This window comes from Rhinatrema bivittatum, chromosome 3 (genome assembly GCF_901001135.1).
Source record: "Rhinatrema bivittatum chromosome 3, aRhiBiv1.1, whole genome shotgun sequence".
Lineage (NCBI taxonomy): Eukaryota > Metazoa > Chordata > Amphibia > Gymnophiona > Rhinatrematidae > Rhinatrema > Rhinatrema bivittatum.
In genome coordinates this window covers 85,414,081-85,421,013 of record NC_042617.1, presented here as the reverse complement: position 1 = coordinate 85,421,013, position 6,933 = coordinate 85,414,081, and positions in this window count along the sequence as shown.

The window sequence follows — 6,933 nt, the reverse complement described above, 5'->3', positions numbered from 1 at the left end:
GAAAGGGCTCCTCAGGGATTTTTTTTTGTGTACATAACTTCTCTTTTATTAAATTTAGCTGTTATCTCTTTTATGATATTATTGTATTTCTCTATTTTAATTTAATTGTAAACCGTTGTGATGGCATGGCCGATGTGATGGCATACAGAAAAATCAATAAACTAAACTAAACTATTTAACAATTGCCTATCTAGTTACATGTGAATAACTGTCAATTTGCTGACTGGAGAGTGGGAAAAGTATCCGATTTATCATTCGGTTTACATTCAAATTCAGGGATATAAATTCTAGTTCACAATACTGAAAACTCTATTCAAATTAATGCCTCTCATGAATAACAAAATGGTAAGGAAATGGAACATCCTACAGTTTAAAACCATACTAGAAATCTCATGCATATCTATTTGCATGTCTCCAGCTGCCCTGGATGTGCTCTAGTCACTCATTCCGGTTGGTCAGTTTTGATTTGGAGGATTTTATCTTTGTCTTTGAAGAACATATGTCTGGATGGGAAAGTTGGAAGGATTTAAAAGCTGGCAGCTCTTCAATTTACATCAGGACTAATGTCCTCAAAGAAATGAACAAAGTTTGTGAATGCATTTTGCATTATCACAGATTATACTGCAAAACCTTTCAGCATTGTTTTAAGCTTCACGCAAGGAAACCAATTGGATAGAAGATGTATGCCAGCAGTACAGAATTCATTTTCTAGCCTAGGCCAGATGCTACACATTTTAGCTTGACACAGACTGAATTTTTTCATAATTTATCTATCTTTTAGGCATAGAGATTACTTTGAACTATCAATCTCCTTGTCTACATTTTGATTAACCATTGCAACATAAGCTTTAACTATGTGTTGACATTAAAGATGGCTGATACCTGTAGATGTCGCTTGAGTATCAAGTCAGACCAGACAAGGCTGCATTATAGTTTTAGATGTCAGTTTCAGTAGATACATATACATACAAATATTTTATATCAGTAGTATCTTAGCAGAAAAGTTCTGACTAATTACTATGCTCACTGAATTGACAATTTCATTTTGCTGTTATGAAAGTTCTGAAATTCACTTTTTTTTTTTTTTTTTTTTTTACATATACAGTAGAAGTGATGCATGGTGGTATTCCCTCTAAGCTAAACACATGCATGGCCATGCCCAGCTTAGATCCCAACAGTGCACAGCTGTCCACTCTTTGACATGTACATTTTTAAAACTTGTGGGCTGGATCTACTGATCTCGTGCTTTGCAATAATAAGGAAATGTGGGCACACTGAGATTTAAAAATGCTGGTAGTGCCAGCACAGAACAGTTGACACTGCCTACTCACCTGTCATCAAAGAAGGAAGGAGGAGGCCCAGGCAGCTGGCAGAGCCCATCCTGTCAGCTGTCAAAGACTGCAGGAGAAAGCCTGAGTGCCTGGCAGAGCTCATTTTCCCAGCCACTGAAGACTGAAGGAAGAAGCCCAGGCTGAGTGAGAAACAGTCCATCGGTGGTGGGGGTAAGAGATTGAAATCCTTCTCACATGGTGAAGGAGAAGAGTAAATAAAAGCAGCCTACAATAGGGACTAACCCCTGCCCAGTGAAAAATAGGCTTTTGAAAATTGCTCAGCCTTAATGCACATAAAAATATGAGCGCTGTAAAAGAACAAGTATACTATCAGCTGCAGGGAAAAGGAGCATTCCTGATGGCAGAGAAAGTAAATTATATGCAGGGATTTGAAAATAAAATCCCTGCATATGATTTTCTCTACCTACCTCACGCAAAAAAATAGCAGGGGCAAAGTCTAGGAATTATTTTGTATCCACAAGATTTGCAGGTTTGATTTTCAGAGGGAAACTCCTCAGAGAGTTTCCCTTTGAAAATAGGCAGGTAGACCATGGGTGCAAATCCTGTCAGCTCTGCAGAGATTTTGAAAATTGCCCCAAAATACATTAGTAACCAACTAAATTTAAAAATGCCTTTCAATACTTTTTCCTTTAGCATGCAATAACCCTTAAGCAGCATTCTACTTAGCAAGCAATGATATATTTTTCTATATTTGATAAAGTGCATTCATTAAACACATTAAAAAACAATGTTTTAAACAGCATTGCTGCCTTCACAATGTTCGGTTCCTACTGCTTTGATTATTAAGAGCAATGAGACTAGGTTGAGGAATGAGAGTAATTTGGATTGTCTGAGATTGGTATATTGTATCTGCATAATTGCTTATAGTCTGGACTCCTCAGCATTCACTTTGCTTCTGTGGTGTCAAGAAATTCAGAATAATCATTAACGACTTTGCTCAGCAGAAATGTTAAACACTGCAGCCATTCTAGAATTGAATTTAGCCAGGGCCAGTCCCTTTCCTGCTTTTTGATATACTCAGTAAATGTAAAATTTTTATACAGAAACATATTTTTGCTGATTCCACTAGGCATCTGTGGGCAGTCAAATGATGAAGGGGTATGTTTTTACACCTAATTAAAGAGAAGATTCCTTTTAATTCACAGGGTGGCAGAAACTCAGCTAATGTAGTCACAGAGGTTTCAGTCCTATGTAATGGGAGATACTGGCATACCAATGCTAACTAAGAACAGATTCATAAAAAATCAATGCAGTTGCCAACAACAAATGTCTTCCACTTCCTAGGCTTTTACTGTATCTAATAAATTCACAAGGTCATAAGGGATGGAATGATGTTGATGCTCATTGCCGTTATGTATGTGGTTAATCTTGTCAAAGACTATTGCAGGCATTCTCAGTCAACACAAAGCAGTAGTCTAGGCTTTAAGGGTTTCTTTAAGGTCACCATTAAGTTTGTTTGACTACAGAACTCACTTTAGAGAGCTTTGAGGCTTTTCTGGACTGTATTATCTTGCTGTTCTACCTATCAGCAGAGTTACCATCACTTAGGGAGCTCCGCTGCCTAATTCTCTATTTTTATGGAAGCCTCCACCCCCATGTTTTCATATTGGGCACACAATATACTATTGGGGCCAAGGCCATCACTCCCTCCAGCACAGCACTCCCTTCTTTGGCAGTATTGGCTCGGGCACTGCACTCCTTTGAACCTTGTGCTTGTGGGCTACATTGGCCACCCTCCAGTCTTCAGGTACAATGGATGATTTTAATGATAGGTTAGAAATTTTAACTAATAGATCATAAATTTCATTTTTTAGTTACTTCAGTACCCTAGGATGCATACCATCCGGTCCAGGTGATTTGCTACTCTTTAGTTTGTCAATCTGGCCTACTACATCTTCCAGGTTCACAATGATTTGGTTCAGTTTATCTGTCACCCCTGAAAACCATCTCCAGAACTGGTATCTCCCCAACATCCTCATTAGTAAACACAGAAGCAAATAATTCATTTAGTCTTTCTGCAATGGCCTTGTCTTCCCTAAGAGCCCCTTTAACTCCTCGGTCATCTAATGGTCCAACCGACTCCCTCATAGGTTTCTTTCTTAGGATATATTTAAAAAAGTTTTTATTATGAGTTTTTGCCTCTATGGCCAACTTTATTTCAAATTCTCTCTTCGCCTGTCTTATCAATGTTTTACACTTAACTTCACAATGCTTATGTTTTATCCTGTTTTCTTCAGATAGATCCTTCTTCCAATTTTTGAAGGATGTGTTTTTTTGGCTAAAATAGCCTCTTTCACCTCACCTTTTAACCATGATGGTAATCATTTTGCCTTCCTTCCACCTTTCTTAATGCGTGGAATATTGGATTGTATTTTTAAACAATGTCCATGACTGTTGAATACTTTTAACCTTTGCAGCTGCACCTTTCAGTTTTTTTCTATTTTCCTCATTTTATCAAAGTTTCCCTTTTGAAAGTTTAGTGTTAGAGCTGTAGATTTACTTATTTTCCCTCTTCCAGTTATTAGTTTAAATTTGATCATGTTATGATCACTATTGCCAAGTGCCCCCACCACCGTTACCTCTCTCACCAAATCCTGCGATCCTTAATTGACTCACTTTTTAACCTATTACAAAACAGATAAATAATTGGTAAAAAGAATGCCCACAATTAATGGCCACTGCCTATTAGGGTGCAAGTTTCACTGTAATAAGATATTTCTTTTCTGTGGTTTAAAGAGAACAATTATTCATGATTGTTTAATACTTCTTAAAGACTGATTAAAGTGGAATCCAAGATGGTAGAAGTCTGGTTACTGCCTACTGTTCAAGCTCTACACTATTGCTTTTAATGCCAATTAGCTTTCCTATTTACTTATGATGAAAGACAAAGGTAAGCCCTTTGTCATTCCCTCTGAGTCAAGACCTCTTTCAGCTGTTGGACTCATGAAACGTTTTTGCCTTATGAGCAGATTCTGTGTCTGCTTTGGCCTCTGGTGTACTAAGAGATTTCTGTTAAGAAAGAAGATCCCAGTTTTGCCAGACCTACATCTGTAAGTTCACATCTCCCCTGCTGTGCTGGTTATGGGAGATGGATTATGAGAGCTACCATGAAAGAAATCAGATGGAGTCTTCAGTTGGAGGTTGTAACTAACCAATTTTACTACCAAGCAAGAGCATAATATAAAGACAAGAGAAATCTTCATAGGATTGCTACACATGAGAGGGCTAAAGGGATGCATAATACAGGAGAAGGAAGTTATTCAGATTATAGGTCACACATACAAGAAGTGATTAATATGTCCCAGGTTGCTAGGAAACATTCCTGTTCCCCTCTAGGTCTGATAAACTGTAAAGGTAGTGGTTAATCCTTTGTTGTCTGAGTGGAAATAATCTTCTGTTATTGTTTTTCCAACAAAGTGTCCCCATGAGTCTTCTTTTCTAGAATATAGATAATTCAGTGATGGCTGATGTGCCAGGAAGGGAGTTCATTGAAGCAGGTGATTTGAGAAGAGATTGCAGATATTGCAGGAGCCAGGCAATGAGTATGAGGGTAGACACATGGGGAGAAAACGGAAGTGTTTTGAAAGCTTTTGCTATATCAGGTAAGGCTGGAACAGGGCTTGGTTTGATTAAGGCTAAACTGTAGCATGGTATTACAGTAATCTTGTTTGACAAGGGGAAGAAGATTGTACAGAAGGCCTTGCTGCCTATATTGGTAAGATCTAAAGTCTTCAATTTTGAAACTATTTGGGAAGCCATATCCGGGATTATGAAGTCCCTTTCCAGACATATATATCATATATCTGATGTTTCCATAGCTAACTCTAAAATCCATGATACTGAAATTTTCAATATTAAGAAGTTTACTGATAGGGGACAAGGTAAAGAAAATTCAAGAGAATAAATGTGTATTTGTTAAAGACAATTTGACATCACATAATAAATAAGACATTGGAGAATATAGTGAGAAGACATCAGTTTTCCAAAAGACCCTTCAATCTCAGATGTTGTCAGTTTAAAAGATAATTTATGGAAATATTAAATGTACCTCTAGAATCTTTTTCTGTCTCCAGGGCTTATTATCTATTACCCTTTTGAACAAAGGAACAAGAGGGACAGATGGAAGAATTGCATCTTTTCTTTGATAGTTTTGATTGAACCGGTGTCCTGAAGGAGTTGGAAGTAGACCTAGTTATATCATCAAATTTAATTATGAATCTTGCATTACATATAATGGGTTCTGAGGATAGGAATTAGATTCAGACAACAACCAACAAGGACATTGTACAATCTGAAAAATCAAAAATGCATGGGGCTAACTTGCTGATGCGACGGTTATTACCCTTAACCAATAAGCCTGATACTTTTGATGCAACTCCAACATTGCTCTCTGCTTCAACGGCAAGATGTAATGGGGAATAGGACTGTGACTTGTATGGAGTGGTAGATACTACCATAAGCTTGCTGGGCAAACTGGATGGACCATTGGTCCTTTTCTGCTGTCATTTCTATGTTAGATGTATGAATGTATTATTTTTGAATTGTGAAATATGGATGTTTCTTAATATTGTGAAACTAATGCAAATAAATGGAAGCAATCTCTACATATGAAGTCTAGGGTTCTTTCTCTGCCATGGCTTCCCTGTAAATGTATTTTTAGGTATCAGATGATAGATATACTGTATGTCTTTCTGGGCCCACTCAGCTGCTTTTTTTTTAAAGTAGTATGGTTGATGTGGTTGTCTAATTCACTTCATGGAAATAAAGCTTTTTATTCTAATCTTAACAACAAATGTCCTAATCATCCAAAGGAAGTATTTTATGCTGTTAAAACTCTATGGGCCAGATTTTCAAAGCCCCACGCAAGCAAAAAAGAGCACTTATGCGCGTATATGCCTGGGGCTCACAACACGAATTTTGCATAGCGTTCTTTGTGCACGTAAATGACCCAGAGTGCACAGAATTGTGCGAATAAAAAGGGCATTTTGGAGGCATGTCAGGGGCGTGCATATGACTTGCGCACGTATGACGTATTTTATAAGGGACGCGTGCAAATCACCCGGCGCGTTCAGTGTATCTCACATGTGTATATTTACTACTGCCTGCCTGTGGGCGCAAGGGACTTCTAAAGTGTCCGCAATTTCTTGGCCTCATTGCTCAGGGACCTTCCATTACTAACAAAGAACAAAGGTGGAAGGAAGAGCTCGTGGGGCTTACTGGTGATAAGTGGGAAACACCTCTTTTCCTAGGCACTGTTCATTTGTGTGTAATGGTAAGGGACTGCCTCAGGAGGTGATAAACAGAAGGAACATCAATTCTCCTTGAGCATTCCTGTTTCTACATATGTTTATAATAGCTGCATGGGTCCTACGCTCTACACGGCTCAGAAGAGAATGAAAGAGTAGAATGCTGAGACTGAGTAGGTACCCTTTACATAGAGTTTACAGCACTCGCTCACAATTTCTGGATCTGTCTGAGGAGGAAGTAATGAGCAGGTTCAGATTTAATAAGGAAACCATACTGTACCTCTGCCAAATGTTAGAGCCTGACCTGCAACCTATCACCCAAAGGGGCCATACCT